This window comes from Calypte anna, chromosome 2 (genome assembly GCF_003957555.1).
Source record: "Calypte anna isolate BGI_N300 chromosome 2, bCalAnn1_v1.p, whole genome shotgun sequence".
NCBI lineage: Eukaryota > Metazoa > Chordata > Aves > Apodiformes > Trochilidae > Calypte > Calypte anna.
The window spans coordinates 40133639-40153435 of NC_044245.1; positions in this window are offsets into that span (position 1 = coordinate 40133639).

Genomic DNA, 19797 nt, shown 5'->3' on the forward strand with positions numbered 1-19797 from the left:
ACTGAGCTTCCATGTAGGCGGTGATGAAGCCACAACACACAGTCCAAGAGCAATCAAAAGAGACTTTAGGGCTTCAGGATGGTTGGTGCGGGAAGCTGGGGCACAGGGTAGTTCTTCCTCTCTCCTTCCACTTGCGGACAGAAACATTGGAAGAAACAGATGCACCCCATCTATTAACACATGGCTCTGTGGCTGATGTAACCACCACAGGTTTGGGGTTTTTTATAACAGGATGACCTACATGGCACCAGGATTGCTGGCTTTGGATGAGATTCACCTTTCTCAAAGGTGGAAGAGGGTCTTTGCTCAGGTTCTTGCAGGGCTCGTTGGCAGACATCTAAACTAGATTTCAAGGAGAAGAGGGATAATATCAAGCTTCTCTGGGACAAGCTGTGACATGATACATCAGGAAGGGTGTTAGAAGGATGGGTACTTGCAAGACCTCTCAGCCTGTTGCTCAGAGATGGACTGAATACACTGCAACACACTTCAAGCCAGGGGCTCCTGAAGTAATAAAGACCAACAAAGAAGCACCAGAGAAATACCTCAAAGGAATTCCAACCACTCCGACCAGTAAGTCAGTTTTATCAGGGGCCAAACTTAAAAGTCTCTATGCAAATGCACATAGCATGGGGAATAAAAAGAAGGAGTTCAAGACGTGTGTACCTTCAGCTCTATGATCTTATGTTGGCATCACAGAAACACGGTGGGATGACTCCTTTGACTGGAGTGCTGGAATGAAAGGATACAGGCTCTTTAGGAAGGATGAGCAGGGGAGAAAAGAAGGGAGAGTTGCTCTCTACATCAGTGGTCAGCTGCAGTACATGGAGCTCCTCCTCAGGTTGGATGAAGAGCTGACTGAAGGCTCATGGGTCAGGATTAAAGGGACAGCAGGGACAGGGAACATTATGGTCAGAATCCACTACAGGTCACCCAACCAGGAAGTCTGAACAGACAATATCAGTAGCCTCATATTCACAAGCTCTGGCTCACATGGGATTCTTTGGTCACCCCAGTAGCAGTTGGAGAAACAATACAGCAAGACCTAAGCAATAACGAGGTTCCAGGAATACATTGATAATAACTTCATTCTCCAAGTGATAGAGGAACCAGCAAAAAGAGGTGCTATATTGGCCCTTACTAACAAGGAGGGGCTGGTAACAAATGTGAAGGTTGAGGACATCCTTGGCTGCAGTGACAGTGAAATGGTGGAGTTCAAGATACTTAGGGCCATGAGGAGGGTGCACAGCAAGCTCACTACCCTGGACTTCAGAACAGCAGACTTTGACATCTTCAGGGACCTGCTTGCTAGAGTACCACAGGATAAAGCCCTGGAGGGAAGAGGAACACAAGAAAGCTCCTTAAAATTCAAGCCAGTATCCATAAAATTGTGTCAGTCCATTGAAGTTCCCACTGACTCAAAAAGGGGAAACATGACCCCCATTTTTAAAAAGAGAAATAAATAAAAAAAAGAAGACCAGGGTAACTATAGGCTAATCAGTCTCATCTCTCTGTCTGGCACATTCATGGAGCAGATCTTCCTGGAAACTATGCTAGGGCACATGGAAAATAAGGAGGTGACTAATGAAAACCAGCATGGCTTCACTAAGGGAAAATCATGCCTGACAAATGTGGTGGCCTTCTGTGATGAGGTTACAGCACTGATGAATAAGAGAAGAGCTACTGATGCCATCTAACTGGAGCTGAAAAAAGTATTTGACACTGTCCTTCATGACATCCTTGTCTGTAAAGTGGAAAGACATGGACCTGATGGATGAACAACTCAGTGGATAAGGAATTTGCTGGATGGTTGCACTCAAAATGCTGATGTCAAAGGCTCGATGTACAAGTGGAGATCAGTGACAAGAGGTGTTCCTCTGGGGTCTGGATTGGGACCAGCACTGTTTAACATCTTTGTTGGCAGCCTGGACAGTGGGACTGAGTACACCCACAGCAAGTTTGCCAACACACCAAGTTGTGTGGTGCAGTCGACATGTTGAAGGGAAAGGATGCCATCCAGATGAACCTTGAGAGGCTTGACAGGTGGGCCTATGCAAACTGCATAAAGTTCAGAAAGCATTGAGGCTAAGAGTGTTGTTTTGTCTGTGAACTTATGCTATATATTTGGGCTATTTTCTCGCTAATTTGTATCCAGGCCCCATTAGTTGCCAAGAGTCCAAACAACACAATTCAGGGGAAGAAAACACTATCTCCTCAATGCATTTATCTTCTGAGATTATGTAGAATAGTTTGCCTGTGTCTAGATGCCACTGTTAAGACCAATACACCAAATATATCTAAAACTGGATCTGTGTAAGCAGTACCCCTAACAAAGAAAGATTAAAGGTGAAAACCCGGGCAAGGTGATCAGAGTGCACTATAGATTGTTTTGTTTTGTTTTAAATTGGGTAATTCTGCAATTTAACACAATTATGTCCTTCCACATACTGAGCGCAGTTATCTTAGAACTTAAGCACTAAACAAAGAAAATCTCTCCTCTGCTGCTTTCAGATGTCTTTCAGATATATTATTTATAGATTATCACAAGTTTTACATTGGTCCTAAGAGCAGATGTGGTCACTGTTCCAAGGATCTAGTAAGCAAATACACCTAACCATCAAATATAATAAAAGCAGTGAAAAATTTTTGAAACATTGCTGGCATCCTCTTGGAGAGGTCTAAGCTCCAATTGCCCCAGGTACCTTCACCTCCTATTGACCTGGAGTTTTATAATAAATATTCAAAGCAATAATCCCCATGGGAACTGTGCTGTCATGATATTAAGAAGTTGGCTTGCATGGATATTTGGTCGTTGTCTGCCAGGGAGGCAGGCAGATAGTCAGAAAACAATTCAATTTGTCTGTCTGTGTTGACATTCTGCTCAGTGTTCACCAAGTCCTTTAATTTCTGCAAGTCTACAGTAGAGTTTGAGCTGCTGAGGGAGAAGGGGGGGGAAAGATCAGACTCTAGAGCCTCTTTTGTATCAGGTTGAAACTTTTGTTTAAAAACAAGTTTGATCAGTTCCCTAACATGGGTAAAAGTCTTGTGCAAAAGGCCATGCCACTCTCCACTCAAATGGCCAGAAGCCATCGCTTCCACAAGGAACAAAAGCAACTAAAATCTTTAAATCCTATCCCATTGTAGGAACACAATTGAATTCTCTTGCCAACATGAGAACAGAGTATACATAGTCATTGCATAGAACTGACAGTCTGTGTGGGAATTGCTAAGTCTAGCTGCAAGATTTCCATATACAGACATTTCCTGACACGAGAATGTTACAGTACTAAGTCAGCATCCGAAGTAATCTAAAGAACAAACCCAAAACCTCTGAAATAGCAAGGAGGAAAGACATTATACACAAAGAGCACTGCATACACTTTATACAGGCATTTAAAGTTGAAGATACCAAGGTCATATCCTGCAACCCTTATTCAGGCACATCAATAGGAGGGCATTGTTGAAGCAAACCCTGAGGCAGTATCTGACCTTCTGCAATTTTTTTTTCTTTTGCATAAAATGGTTATGAGATGCTGCCCAAGAATATAGGATATACAAAACTCAAAAATACATATGTAGTGGAATAATGCCTATATTTCAAAGTATGACTCCAAAGAATCTCTATGAGTAGCAGTAAAAGAGACAAAAGATATTTGGGTCTACAGTCTGTTAATATAAAAACAATCTATTCTTGCTATAAACAAAGCAAAGGGATTTTAATTCATCAAGCATTGCATCAGCCATGTTTAAAGTGAACACAGCAGTTCCCATGGTGGTTTGATGGACTCCCAACCTGTGAAATTCATTTTGTGGCAAAAAGTGAACTAATACAGGTAACATGCACTGAAGCAACCCTGTCCACCCACCTCCCAAGAAATCTTGTTTAGCATAAAGAGAGAGAGAGAGGTGTAGCCTGTTCAAATACCCAGCTCATCCCTCTGACCTGGAACCCTGTTGCTCAAGACAAGAAAAAAGACAAGATTTTCCAAGAAGTGTCCTGATGGAGAGCAGCTCCTTCTTCCACAGTGAGTAACATCCTTGTGTCCTCATACACACAGACATCTGTGAGGAAAACAGCCACCTTCCATGTCAATTCCCCTTCCATGTTGCCTCAGCTTGATCCTACTATGAAGAAAAACAAGAACTTCTATGTCTACAATGTTTTTCCACTGTTCTCTCACTTCCCATTTCGCTTTTGCAATGGTTCATGACATTTATCTACAGTTTTCAAAACATAATAAACTGTAGCAAAGCCTTTGCTTTTCTATGTGCAGGGAAGCAAACTAACACAAACCTAACTCTGACATTATCACATGGCACTAATATTATAGCACTTATTAGCTGTTCCATAAAGTCCCTGCAGCTCACTGCTACCAATATTGATCATTACTTCATACTAATTCCAGTGTTACCAGAACAGCTTGTAAAGGGCATATAACAGGAACCTGATAACATTCATGTGCCATTGCAAATGGTAAACACTGACATCCATTTTGCCTGAGCAATTACTGCTTAGATAAATGAATAAACTGCTTTCTTTCAGTGTATGCTTAGATGTACTTAATTTTTATCGCATTTTATAGCATTTTCCACAGGTTTTCAGCTTCTTTTAGGAGAAAGCAGCTTTGGAAAATATAGTAAAACAATCATGGCATGTAGGAGGAATATAGGAACCCCTCCATTTATGTTTGCAGGGCTGGGCTTGGTGCACCCCTTTTTGAGAGGGTGTAGCTACTTCATGCAGAGTATGTGATTTAATTATGTGTAACATCTCCCTCTGCTGGCTAAAACCGTGGGAATACTTCGATTCCCAAACAGGAGGGGTTTTCCCTCGAGTAAGAATGCGGAGATCATGTCCCCTCCCATCCTCTTCTTACACAGTTTTGTACTCTCTTTTTGTAACCCTAAAGCAGACAAGGTTTGTGTGATGGAGCAAGCCATGGGCATAATTTGCCTGAAATTCCTCCTCGGTGCTGAAGTTTTGGGTGCAGAGCTTTGCAGGGAAGTGACATGAAACAAGTGCAATGGGGAGGGTTCTTGGGAATGCAGGATTAAAGGGGGCAATTGCTTTGCAGAATTTTTCATCTTGGACTCTGGAGCAACATCTGATGGAGCAACACTGCTCATTAAGTGATTTTGAAAACTAAGATCCTAATGAGTCTTTTCAGCAAAACCAGGGTCCTGTGGTTAAATATGGAGGTTTTCTGAAATCTCAGTTCTTTGAAGATCACTGAAGACATAATTCAGTGTTTTCGTGTACCCTGCATTGACAGCATTTTTTAATGTGATCCTATCTGTAGTATTTTTAAATGCCCAGCAGCTAGTAGAATGGATGAAAAAACACCTTGATATGTTTTGAGAATGAGAAACGCTGGCCTATGGCAAGGCAAAGCTGGGATGCTTTATCAGGACAATGTCATGTCACATAGTGTCTACACGTGCCTCCAGTTTCCAACACTGCACAACATTCTCTCTCACACCCTAATGTTCCTTATAGAGCCTGTAGGCTACAACTGGGAGAGTACAGTTGCCATACACCCCAACACCAGATGGCACTAAGCTGAGATAAAGACATTCTAAAGTTAACCTGATGCTCCCTAAGCTACCCTCAGGGTTGGCTGTATGGACAAATAAACAGAAAAGATGATCCATTCCTCTGAAACTGGAGAATCCACTTCACACCAGCCCTTCTGAAATGTGGGCTTCACTACAGATTCAGAGCTTCTTGGCCTGTAAGCTACAGACACCAATATTTTCCCTGCTACAAGACTGTCAATTCAATGCATAATTCAAACAGTGGTTTCTATCATAACTCATACAATTGTAAATAAGGTAAATAACTGAAAAATTTAGTTATTCATAGCAAGTAAATTATATCCTTTTCATTGTTCTCCATCCTTTAAAAGCTTTTTTTAATTCACCGTTCCTTCCCTTTTATTCCCTTCTTCCTTTGATAAGCTTTTTCTAAATATCCCTTCCCGGCATCCTGCATGCAGGGCAAAACCATTCATGCAGAATTCATCACAGGAAAACAAACATAATATCTCACTCCTGTACTCCCAGGAGGGAATTAACTGAAATTACCAGTTCTTGGGAAATGAGCATAGAAAAAAAGCAGGAGAAATTACTATAGCCAAGTTGTCAGGGAAACTGTTATCAGTCTGGTAGCTCAGGAAAACGGGCTATTTGAAACACTTTCTTCTAAGTACCCAAGCAAAGTATAGGGTCATTTATGGGGGTAGGAGGTGCACAAAGCCTGAAAGCATTGTTGCCTTGGAAAGGCTTAGCAGCTCCTGGCTGCTGTGGGAGAACTCACTGCAGAATGGACTCTTGCTACCTTTTCAGCTCAGGCATATGGTTCTATGAATAGGACTTGGCTAATTCCTTCTTTGTGGAAGTCTTTAGGAAGCTTTTCATTGTACAGCCCATTCTATAGAACTCCTAAAGCCAAAAGATAAGAGTGACATTTTCTAAGGAAATTATCCAATTCTATAGTAGGCTTTTTAAAAATCATTTGTGCCCAACCCTGTTACATTTCCTGTGCTACTTATGGAATAGTAATTATCTCAACCAGTACTTGACAGACCTCTGCAACAGAACTTCACTACTTTTAGTAGTGAAACAACATGGATTTTGCCAATTCCAAACACCCAGCCAACTTCTTTAAGCTGTAGCTAAGTCACCTGGTTAACATTCAGCAGAAGGCTATGACTGTCAGTGCAATACTCTTCTGTGCTCTGTTAGAAACTCCTTTGACTTGCCTTTTAGCTAGAGAAGACTTCAGTCTGTAAAACGAGCTGAACTTAGGGCACTCTGGGAACACGCTGCTGGGATAAAAGCACTGCTACAATAGCCCTCCCTACACAGACACACTCAAACCAAGATGATGTCTTGTTTTATTTTATTTGTCACAAACACAGACACTTAAAATGTATGGCTGAAAGAGCAGATATTGACAGGTAGAGCATGTGTCTGTGGTATATGTGCACTGCCAATAGTATTTTTGTGATCGGAGTAACGCAGATAAAAAGACAAAAACCACCACCTTTATGCCAAACAATCTTTTAAGTGTTAAACTTGCTGTGAATAGCTGCCTAGTAACAGCAAGAACAAGAAATGTGAGCCAGGGTAGGCTGTGGGAAGAGGGACAAGAAACCCTAGCGTTTAGCCCTGATGCAGTGGATGTGTAACAAATAAATTCAAAGAACTCTCTTTATGTATTAAATGAGGAGATGCCTCATTCTCCTGGTGGTTAAAGGTGTGGAGCTCTCACAAAACATGCTCATGTGCCACAAGTTTAAACACTCAGTAGCAGATTTTATGTTTTGTTGTACCCACATGGATCAGACTCTCAATAAGAGACCACTGGACAAAAATCCATGAGAAAGTATGGGTTATTCTAACCATAAACCTTTCAAGAGGCCTCGGCAAGGCTTCAGTTTTCAATGGAAGAAAAAGTAGAGAAGGAGAGGAGAAAAAGAAAAAAAAAAAAAAAGCAACTAAAGAGAGCTAAAAATTTGCTGACAACAGTAGAAAGTTAACATCAGAATCAAAATTAAGATTTTTCAGAGCTATCCAAAGTTTTTTTGTTTTGTTTTTGTTTTTCCCCATTTTCCCTCTCTCAGAAATAAAGCCAAGGCCTATAAACACAGCTACTTGGTTACAGACTTAGAAACTCGCCAAAGACAAAGTTTTGTTAGCTGATTTTACCTTCTCTTCTGCAGATTATAGGAAGTTTCCTGCATCAGTTGCTCATAGAGCATTAAAGCATTCCTCCTTCTCCAGTTACTCAATTTGCCTGCTTGAACTACAGACCTACCAGCCCTGGAGATTCATCCAACTTGTACCTACTTATCCTCTCCAAAAGTGCTTGCCATCCCTGGCTCCCTTTCACCTTAGAGCGTGAGGATGTGCACGCACATATACAAGGTGTGTTAAGAGGTTAAAAGGGTGAATTTGTGCTGGGAGCATCATGTAGATGATTGGAGTCTCAGCTTGGCACAAGAAGAAAGGCCAAGACATGCCAGAATCTGCAGAGACATATTCTTCAAGTTGCTTGAACTGTACTTGGCTCTCAGATTCCTTGCAAAGACCACAGGACTCAAGGTCACCACATTCATACAGACAGTTGTTAAAAATCTTCACCCTCCTGGACAAGGAGCTGCCATGACAATCGTATCATTCATTTCATTTCCAGAGCTAGGCAGCCTACCCTGCAGTTTTGCCTTCCTGTGCCATGAGAAAAAAAAGTTCATTGCAGTTCTCCAGGTTACTAAGCATATATTGGAAATCTACTGGGGTTGGAAAGGAATGGGGAAAAGAATGAAACCCAAGCCTGTAGCCCCTAGGGCAAGAAGAGATTGCACAGCACTGTCTGGACACCCTGCCCACAACACTTGACTTTTCCCAGCAGTGCCTACTCTCACTTTCCTGCTAAATTAATATTTTTAAGCTGCTCGTGCCAAGTCATGAAAGAAGACTCTGGCAGACACCTGCAGCAAAGCCCCTGTTGCTTCTGTGAAAATTTCCCTGCTGTGAAGAATGATCAGGAAGGATCCCCTTGCAGAGGCTGGCACTCAGATTCAGATTCAGCACAGCTCTACAATCCATTCCCCAGTGTGACAGAGCATGGCTTTTTTCTGTGCCTCAAGCTTAGGATTTTTCTACCACTATCCTCAAGACCTTTGAGAGAAGTAGAAAGCTGACAATTGTCCCCAGTACAGGGTCATAAGGCAAAGTTAATGCTGATGCACCTCAAATCTCTTAGGGAATGATTCCTCTGGTAAAATGTAAACCCCTTTCTCTCACTCAGGACACAGCAACTCTGTTCTGGACTTCTGGAAGTCATATGGAATTGATGAGAGGCAAGATGGATGTTCTCCTTGGAGAATAGATGCTGGGCAAGTAACACAGGCTGAGAAATGTGGCAGGTGGGACAGGGAAAGGAAGAGTACAATATTACAGAAGGAGCATAAAATAACAACCAAACATGTTAATATTAGAATAAAGCAACCTTTAACATAACATGTATTTGGAGTTGTAAGATGTCTACAGTATCACAAATCTTGACACAGGCTAGGACCAGGCCATGTACACACAATAAATTCTGATCTATGTAGGCATCTCATTCCACTAGCTTCACTAGAAGCTATTTATCTGCATAGGTTTGGGGAACCTCCTCCCACTGCACATGTTGCATGAGCCTGTACAGAAGTACAGACAAGATCATTGGCTGAGACAGTGTTTCTATCCAAGAGAGATGCAAAGCATACAGCAGAAAAGACAAAGCATCACTCTGTCTGGAAGCTGATAGCTCCAAAATCATGCTGTGCTTTAAATGTACAATAGATTTCAAAGCTGGTTTTGTTTTCTCTGCAGGCCCATTCCCTAATTCTATCACCTACTGCATGTTCCTGCCTGCAGTATGCACCACCCTATTCATGAGAACCAATTTTGCAAGAATTTGAGGTGATTCCAGCATATTTCAAGGTATTAAAATCAGTTAAGTAAGTATCAAACTCTGAAGGAGATAATGGGCATTAATCACCCAAGTAAATCCAAATGAAACATCAGTCTTTCCTGACTTGCTATAGCAAATCCAGCTATTTCTTTAATGGAATAATAATAAAAAAAAAATTACCCCTCTGTGATCTCCTCCTTTGCTTTTGCTAATAACTTTGGTACAGAGATTTCAAAAACATTTTAACGCCACAATAAAAAGGTAATTGCTCATCTGGCCTGAAGAGGCATAATTACTACCAATATACTTGTAGTGCAGTTAATGATTCTGGACAGCATGTTTCCACCAGCAAAAACCAAAACAAGCAAGCAGTCTGATGACTGTCACCAGAATGCCAGTATTCTAGAACAGTGATCCATCTAGAAAGTTCAATGCCACAGCTTCAAAGCTAAAGGTATGTCTCAGGCATCACCTAAGATTTTGTCTTTCCTCATATTACTCGTTGAAGTTGCTTATTTTTAGATGGGTTTGGTTTTTTTCATAGTTTGTCAATTTTACAGTAAGCAAAGAGCATTATATAAAGGATCACCAAAACATTGTCTTTCATTCTGCAAAGTCAAATTTCAGTCAATTTTTCACCACTATGAAGTAGTTCTTCAATGTTTTTATAGAATTAATGCATAAGATATCTAGATTGACTAAAAAGTTAAACAAAATCAGATGTAGATCAATGTGTTGTAATTAAATTACATATACAAGTGGATTGATCAATCCAGTTCTGTGCCATTGCAAGTAATCTCTTTATATATAGTTTCCTAGCATCACAAAGAACATTTCCATATATCAAAAACAAATCCAGGTTCTTACAATTCGCCATTCAAACTGTCCCCATTCTTGAAGTGCAAAAGGGGAAGAGGAAAAAGTTAGGTAAGAAAGAAAGGCCAAAGAAAACAACAAAAAATAATTAGTTTTTTCTCTTTCTGGAGTTACCGGAGAGAGAAAGAAAAAGAATATGGAGAATAGTGAAGAAAGTGTTCTGGAAGTTTAAAGTTCAACTTAAAATCAAAATGGAAAGGATGAAGGGATTCTGAAGAGCCCAGATGGGTATTTCTCTCAAGCCACAGTTAATGATTGTTTGCATTTCTCTTAGTCACAATGTCCAGAAAGATTTTACCTTAAAAAGACCACAGAAAATATCTTAAGAGCAGACAGTCTCTGCTAGAGATCTGCTGTTCAGTTACCATCAGTAATGCATGTATTTACCTCAGCACATGCCCATTTATTTACAAGCTAAATACAATCATTCTTGCTCTAAATGTTCAGAGATAAGAACAGTACAAAAGCAAACTCTCATGTAATACCTTAGCCTCTGCCAAGTAGCTGCAAATTTAAGGTGCTTCCAGACCTCCCTCCTCCTGTGAAGTGAAATCATAGCTGAGGAGACAAGACAGTCGTCATTTAGGTAGCTGTGTAGCAAACACACACAAGCCTCTTTCTTCACAGTGTTAGCAGGTATTTACATTACTTCCATGAGCCCCTTGGCTGCTCATACCTGATGCTGCTCCTTACCAGTGCTACAATTGAACCAGTCAACCACACCATCACCTGACCCAAGCTACACAGAACTATTTACAGCCAGCTTATTTTTCAGACAGATCAGTCTTCTGATCCTACTCATTACTCTGCCCCACACATACCTGTAGCAGCACAACTTGTAGGGACACAATGGGGAAGGTGGAAAAGGGACCAACACAGTAAGAGACTGAAAACGGGAGCTACTTAGGCCATCCCCATTCCCAAAGTAGAGTAACTTGGTAAGTAATTTGTTTAAAAATCATTTTCAGACAGAGATTTAAAACGTCTAATCCCTGAACTCTAAGATTTACTCCTTCCCTACTTCCAAGAAATACATAAACCTAAGTTTATCAAGCCATATTTTGAAGACTTCTCTCTCACTTGCAGTGGTGATTAACTAACTACCCTCACATCAACCCTCTCAAGCACACAGAGCCACCTCAGCATAACCATGTCCCAGGTGGGGACAAATGCTGTTAACTGGTTGGGGTGAATAATTCATGTGTGAAATATTACATCTTGCCAGATTATTTTGGTACTGCCACTTCCGTTTCCAGCAAGAAACTGTTAAGAGAACAGAGAGAAATGGGCAAGAAAAAAGTGGACAAAAAAAATTTAAAGAAAAAACACAACAGGCAAACAATAGTAATATTTGTCTTAATTTCTAGGTCTTGTCTAGCTTTAATCCTGGAAGATGTGTTTGTCTAAACCAATCTGTCCATTGTCAGCAAACACCTGCTAGTCAGCAAACACTGTACAATAGTCTTGAGTTATTTTGTACATTCCAGCCTCTTTGCCATCAGCCACTCAAACCTATCTGCAATGATTTGTTTTTCTTTCTAGTTTGAATAATGTGATGACAGTCAGTGCAAGAGAGCTGCGTAACAGTTAATGTTGTGCAAGTACTAGAATGATGAGAAAACAGTTCTGAATAAACATGGTCTTTCTCCAAAATGTATTTATCCAGTTCTTGGACTCTACATGCTTGTGTGGACTACTGGAATTACAGAATAGTAAAGCTGCAAAATGTTCATTTAACTCTATTGACAAAGTAAAATATGAAGCTGAATATGAACCTCAGGATCAGATGAGCATTCTTTTATGAAAGGCACTAGAGGCTCCTAGAGAGCAACCAGAAGGTCTTAGCTATCACATAGAGCTTTGTAAACTGTTAAGAGACAGAACATTGTCTGTTCACAATTAAATCATCATCAAAACACTGGCATAAGAAGCAGCAACCAACATAAAATGAGAGCAGATCTGAAACACACAATCAGGCCCTTACAACATAACTTGACAAAACAGTTTACCCATAATGACTTCACTAAGCAGTACTTCCCTCCTGAAAAACAAAGCCCATTTTTTTTAATTATATACTTGCAAAAAGGAAAACAAAAAATTCTACCTTCTATACACCCTCTTTTCTTCCTACCCTCTTTGTGTGGATTGTTTCCTCTTCTTGCCTCTGTCTTCTTTCTAAGACAAACTCCTAGCAGTGCTGTTTCCAATTGGCTGATGGCTGCTTGTTTCTTTCAAAATAATAGATGAAGAAGGATACACTGTTAAAGATTTCTTCACAATTTCCAACACAGTGGATGAGTAATTTCAAAGGTATCAAGAATCCTTTTCTGTTTGCAGTATTGCTCTCTTCTGCTTTATTCAGAGTACACAACAAAGAGCTAACTTAGGAGGTATCAAAAAAATCTGAGCCACACAGAAGAATTCCTTTGCAAGGGGAAAAGATGCAATTTAACAGCTGTCAAATGTAAAAGTTAATTGCATATTATTCTTTTGCAATGAAGATTGCTGAATCTATTTCAATAGTTTATCAAGATAAAATAAGATAAACAGAACAACTTAAAAAAATAAACAACTCCCCCCATAACTTATTCAAATGTTTAAACATTTTTTTAAAAGATAACTTAGTTTTCTGCTGACTGACACGCAGATGATATATAAACAAACACACACAAGGGCTTTGCTCGCTTCGAGGCTTTGATTTAAAACTCAGAGAACTGATTCCAGAAGAAACACTAAACTGCAGCTTGCCACAGAGAAACTACAGTCCTCTTCAAAGTCACAATGCATTTAGTATTTATTCACCAGACCAATGGTAAGATTAGAGTCTTCCTGGTTAATCTCTGTGATACATAAAAACACACAACCTACACAAAGTTTATATTCCAAAGATCTGGATTCAGTTTTGACACATTATTGAAAGCTGTTGATCTTGCTTGCATTTGCAAACACTTGATAGAACTGCTGGCTTTATGAGAAGTCACTTATTTATGTAACACAAAATCAACACCAGAGACCCGATACCATTTGCAGATAAATCAACAAGAACATTCTTGTTATCCTGGCATGCCTTCTGTTAGCTCTTAGAAAAGAGGTTTCCATTCTTGCATGCTTAGGAATAAAAGTTCCATCAATCTAAATGATTCATCAGTTTTGTAATGCCCCTTTGTCTGACCTTCACTGCCTCACATAACAAGCAGCCCGCTGAGTCTTCTATAAAAAACACATCATGGAAGCCTATTAATCTAACCCATCAGACAGAAAAGGAGTGGTTGTATTGGTCAAATTCATGCAAAAAGCATACTGCAGTAACTAACTGAACCCCAGGGTTCACATCACCTTGAAACTCTTACCTTCTAGCACAATATGGGCAATATTTCCATCACCAGACAACTGCATCTAAACAGACTGGGTCTGATCATCTTTAGGCCAATATTCTACTGAGAAGAGTACAAGCAAGAATTATGGTTGAGTCTCCATCCCTAAATGTGCCTTAAAAATGTCTGGATATGGTGTCTTGAGACATGATTTAGTGGTGGGTCATCAGAAATAGGGTAACAGGGTTAGGACAACGTTGGACTCGATGATCTTGAGGGTCTTTTCCAGCCTGAGAAATTCTGTGATTCTATTTTAAAATTACATCCCTTAGATACTGGTTATGATCCAGCTTCTCAAGAACATTTATGGTAATATTCTCCTTTAGGATAGGCAACAGAGAGGTTATTTTACACTAGCCTACAGCATCTGAAAACTTGGAGTCAGGTAAGATAGAAAAGTAGAATTAAAATGGAATGAGTGACTTCAAGTAAGTCTCTGGTGAATATTTATTCACATTGCAAAATTACTGCTGAGGGAAGGTTGACTGCAGGCTTTGATGTGGCCAGAACAATGAAACTTCTCTTTTCTGAGCTTCAATTATACATTATTGGCATCTGGAAGACATTCTCTGATGGAATTAATCCTTTCACACCTTGACTCATGTATTTTTCCTTAACCAACAGGAGACACTTTATAGACTAGACTATTAAATACTACTCTGGTCTAGACCCACATCATAAATCCCCGAGACAACATTTTCAGTTAGGACAGCCTGAAATGACCTGGGTTTCATTGTCCATGATCTGACAAACCTTTTTGGTTTAACTTATTATTCTATTCATGGTGCTTGTTATAATTACGTGGCACATCAGAATCTAAATTATACATCAAGACAAACACTGGAACTATATAGCCCTGCCTCTTTCCCAAACTTCTTGACCTCATTTTCCTTAACCCAGTCTGAACAAGGCCCTCTCTACATTGCTAACATTTCACAGATATTTGTATCAGCAGCATGAAACTCCTGAATAATCTCTCAGGAGAGAAATAGACACAGATGGGGAAGTAGTGGCAAGAGCTGGAAATAGAAACTGGAAAGAACTGGTTTGAGCTTTGGGGCCGACAAAAAAGATTCAGCTCTTCAGTATTCATTCTGGAGGTATTCAGACTGCTTTGTATTTGAGAAGGAATGTTAATATCTGCATTCCCCCTCCCAACCTTATTTATTTTCTCAGGTTTTTCCCCAAAAAATTTTAATTACAGGAGGAATAGAATGGCTGTGGATTTGATTTTATTTTATATCACTCTACAGTAATGCACAAACACCAGCTTGGCTAAGTGGCTTCAAATATTCAGTAATGCCTATGGAGAGCTGGCCATCTAACACCCCATATCAGCAAAAACAATTTCATGTTTTGTTCTTCTAAAAGCTTTCATGAATGTTTCTTCTCTCTCTGTTGACTTTACATCTGGTTTTCCACTCTTCCAGATCCCTTACACGTGCCAATATGTAACAGTGCAGCTTGGCCTCAGATGGACTCGGAACCGTTAACTGTTTTGAAATATGATCTCATTCTGCTTTTTTTCATATTGCTTAACCAGTTCCTCATCCCATGCTCCCTCTCCCACATTAAATGGGGAAAAAAAAAAAAAAAAAGCCTCTTGTGAGGAGCTTTGTGACAGGCTTTTTGAAACACGATCTCTAAATAACAATTACTGCAAAGATGTAGACTGCACTAAGACTAAACAGAAAGGGGTCAGAAGACCAGCTGCCTGGGCATGAGCCATTTTCTGCCACACATATAAGCATGTGAGAAAAGGCATAAAGAGAGAGATCAGGAAGTCTTTGATAAAATGGGGGCTGCAACTTAATGATTGGTGAGGAGTGAGAAACAGCCTCACCACTCTGAAGAGAGCTCATGCAAATCAGATGCTGGCTCACAGCAGACCCTCCTTGTCTAAGTCATTAAGGCTCTCCCTCCTACCACTATTAGTCATGCTGAGTATTAATATTATTCATTATTACTCATAGTTTACTCCTTGAATAACCTCATTAATTTCAGTGAGACATTTGCAGAAGGTGGTAGTAGATAATCTATGCACTTATATGTGTATGTATGTCTAATTAAAGGCTATCAAGTGAGAAGTCTGTGTTTCACTTGCTGACTAAGCTGATTCTTAAAACTCTGGACCCAGAACTGGAAGTATTTGTGGCTGCTGCTGAAGACATGCTAAGTCAAGCTTTCAAAAGTATCTGTGACAGACTCAGTCTTCACAACAACTTTCATGAGGATACTGCAAAATTACACCAGCCTTTCAGCTTCAGGCCCTACTATATAAAACAAACTTGGAAAGGGGCAGCTGCCTGTCCCTCAGTACTCCCAAACAGTGTGCTAGTAACAAAGTTAGCAATGAAATGAAAGAGAAAACACACAACTTGTTACCTCACAGACCACTCTTCCATTTATTCCTGCTCCTGTGGATTCCACTGATGTTCAGAACATTTCTCCTCCTTGATTCTTCCTTCTTCCAAAGCTAGGGAGAAAAGCAAGTCAGTTAACAATTCATTATAAGATCAAACTGTACTTCATCCACCTCTGTAAACATTCTGTGACGAGATCATCTGGGGAAGAATGGCAAATTCTTCTTAAAGAACTAGAAGGCCCATGAGAGCACCTCCAGATTAAAAATAGCTTGAGTGATGTTGCTTTTTATTTTTTAAAAGTAGAGTTAATTTTCTCTGTGAATTCAGTACATTACAAAACTTCATCTTTTAAAGCATTAATTCTTGAACTACATTTTTAAAGAGGCAAAATCTTTTGATAACTTACTCCAGAAATAAACTGGGACAGCAGTGCTACAAGCATCAGGAGACTAGAGGGATATGCTATCTAAAAACATAACAATGAGTCAGAAAAGCATAACTGATGTCTGATCCCTGATGATTTCCTTAAAAACCCAATGATTTCCTTAAAAATGTTTAAAGAAATTCCTGCCTTGGATGAGAATTAGAACTTTTTATTCTATCCCCATGTCTCACCCTCACTCCTCTCCCCCAAGCAAAGATTACTAGCACAGCTACAAAGTCATTACCCATCCTGTTTTCTCACCACTACCCACCTCATCCCTATGAAAGCCAGCTGGATCAGGCAAAGCCTGTGAAGTCAGGATCCTAATCCCATCAGGGGAGAGTGATAGCAATCTGAAAGAAGCAAGGCGGGACAACTTTCTAAATACTACCACCCACAGGAAAAATTGTACTCAGCTACTTACAGGCTATGCAAGCCTGTCTGCTCTCCTGGCTGGGACAAGCTGCAGGAAAATAAGCACAGGATGAGACTGTGCTGTTCAGTGCTAGCTCTTTGAGAAGAGGCCTTTGCCTCCTGCCCTGCTCTCTGAAGCACCCCTTGAACACTAGCCCTGTAGTGTTGAATTTGCTCAGTCTCATACACTGGGTGTGATGGCTCACATGAGTGATTCACACTTCACATTTGCCTGAAAGCAGAGTAAATTTCATGTTGGAGACAGAGCCAGAGGCTGGCTTGACAGCTGAGCTGAGCACAGGGAATCACAGAGCCGGAGAGGCTACAGCTCTTTCGCCACCAGATCCCACCTCCTGAGTTCCCATGTTCAGCAAAGTCCCAGTACTGATGTACCTGATCAACACAGGCCTCTCTTTCATCTGCACAACCCACTGCACCAGGAACCTCCCCCCCATCACAAGCCTGGCTGCAGCACACACTGGAGGACGTGTGAGGAGGCTATGCAGTGGATGATACAATGCTGCCTTCTTCCTCAAACTGTAAACATGAACCATCCCCTGCAGCTGGGGACAATTTTACTCACCACAAGTTCTTATGAAATAACAATCTGATGCACTTCCCTCAGAACTGGTGGCATATTTAGCTCTGATACAGACTCATACTGAGGCTGGGGAAAGAAACAATTATCTCCCCCACAGTGGAGCCAGACTAGAGGCAGGCATGCTCTTATCCAAAACAGTGAATAAAGTGATCCAACCTTTGGCCAAGCTTTGCAATGCTTCCTTTCCTCCAGTCAGGCTTCTCCTTAACAAATGAGGAGGGGTGGAGTTCTGCTCAGATTTGTAAATATTATCAGAGGCACACTAAATGTATTGATTGCTAAGGTGTGTTTCTAGACAAGGGCCAATGCCAACATGGATTACAGTTGCATACAAGTCCTCCACCTCCTCCTTCCAGAAGCTCAGTCATAATCTCATAGAGATTGATAAAGGCTGACATACTTTATCTTCAAAAAAATCTGCTCCAGGGTATTTGTGAATAACTAGCATAAGAACCAGAATCTTTCAGACAAGATCAGGAACTTCCACACCTGTGAATCTTAGGTTTTTATTATTATTATTATTATTTTAAAGGATTTCATAGATTCATTTATTCAGATCATTCCAGTCATCTCAGCCAGAAAATTCTGAATTAATCTATTTCTGTTCTTGAGAAAGAAAAGAAACGGTTATTTACCTATCACATAAGAATGTAGTGAAGAAATATTAGGTAACATCTGTCTCCCAAGAGACAAATTGTTGTACAAGTACTGAGGAGTGTTATGACTTACTTTTTTCAAAAAAAGACTCATCATATAATCTGTCTTCTACAACTATGGTTGTGGTAATTCTCATGGAGATATATATATATATATAAGATAATTTGTAATCTTTTAAGAAACATGTTTCATCAGGGGTCCAATGAAAAATACTTCCTAGCAGGAAAATACTCTCCACCAAACCCAGTTTAAAACCATCTCAGTTTTGATCATGAGAAATGCTGGCTCAGTCCTATTCCCAATAACTGGTAAGCAAATGGCAAAGCTTCCATTGACTTCAATGGGAGAACAACGGGACCCTGAGGCAATGTATTTTAAGTTACTGATATTCACAGGAATCTCCCTGTGAACACAAATGTCATACAGTAATCACTGGGCAAGAATAAAATGGTGACATTATTACTAGTGCAGAATAATGGTTCATGATCTTTGCACTGTGCCCTATAGTGCAAATGTCAATACATTTATTAAGATCTTATTTTCCTTTGTGTTTGAGGGTATGGATCACAGCAGGAAATATTTTTATTTTTACAGTGACCTTTGCAAAGCTTGCACAGCTAGATTATGTTGCAGTAATGGGACAACCCAAAGGTCATGAAACATTATTCTGCCCTAGTAACTATTTGAAATGTGATGGGAGTTAGGAAAGGTATCTGTCCCCAGGGCCAGTTTTTCTAGTCTTCCACCTCTGGAGACCTGGGTTCAAAACTGGCCACGCCAGTGATATGCTGGAGGCTGTTAAGAGCCCTCATTAACATTTCACCAGTTAACTGAGGGCTGTGCTTTTTGCCTTGATGAAGTTCACTCTCTCCTGAGATACTACTGAATCATCCAGCCAGTAAACTTAATAATGATGGGGAGAGTGAGAGCTGATTTCCAAATGCAAAGGAAAATGCTGCCATCCCTTTATGAGCAGACAATGTGAAACTACAAAACCAGTTTGAAGGTGGAGAAGAGGCACTAACCTGGAAAATGCTGCCAAATAAAAGCTCCTAACACAGCAGTGTGCAGCTTGTTGGCAGTAGACTACACTTCTAATATTTCCCAGTCGTTGTCAAAATATTATATTATAATGATGGGAACAGTATTCGTGTTATTCCACACTTGTTAGAATTACATAAAACTAAAACAAAGTGTGTGAAAAGCAATGCAAAATTTTTAAGAGCATTAGTATGCATTCGTGTAGCAGATAGCAAAGCAAACTGTGATGCTGGCTAATGGGTATAGCTGCCTGCAAAGTACTTTCATCACAGTGTTGGGGAGCACAAAACATCACCTGAAAAAACAGTAAAAGCTAAATGCTCAGACCCACATAGAAAACAAAATAAGCAGTAAAGAGACACTAAGGAAGCAGAAGCCAAAGCTGGCGCATCCACTGATGAGTTCAAACTGTCGTGTTGATTCACACATAAGCAACAGGAGATGAAGTAGCTGCAGCAGAAAGGATTCCTGGGGATGACACACGAATTAGAAAAGCATTTGCCTCTTTTGCTTCAGAACGTCTTGTTCTGACACTGCCACAACATGTCACTTTGGAAACGAAATGGCATTGAGAAGAATTACAC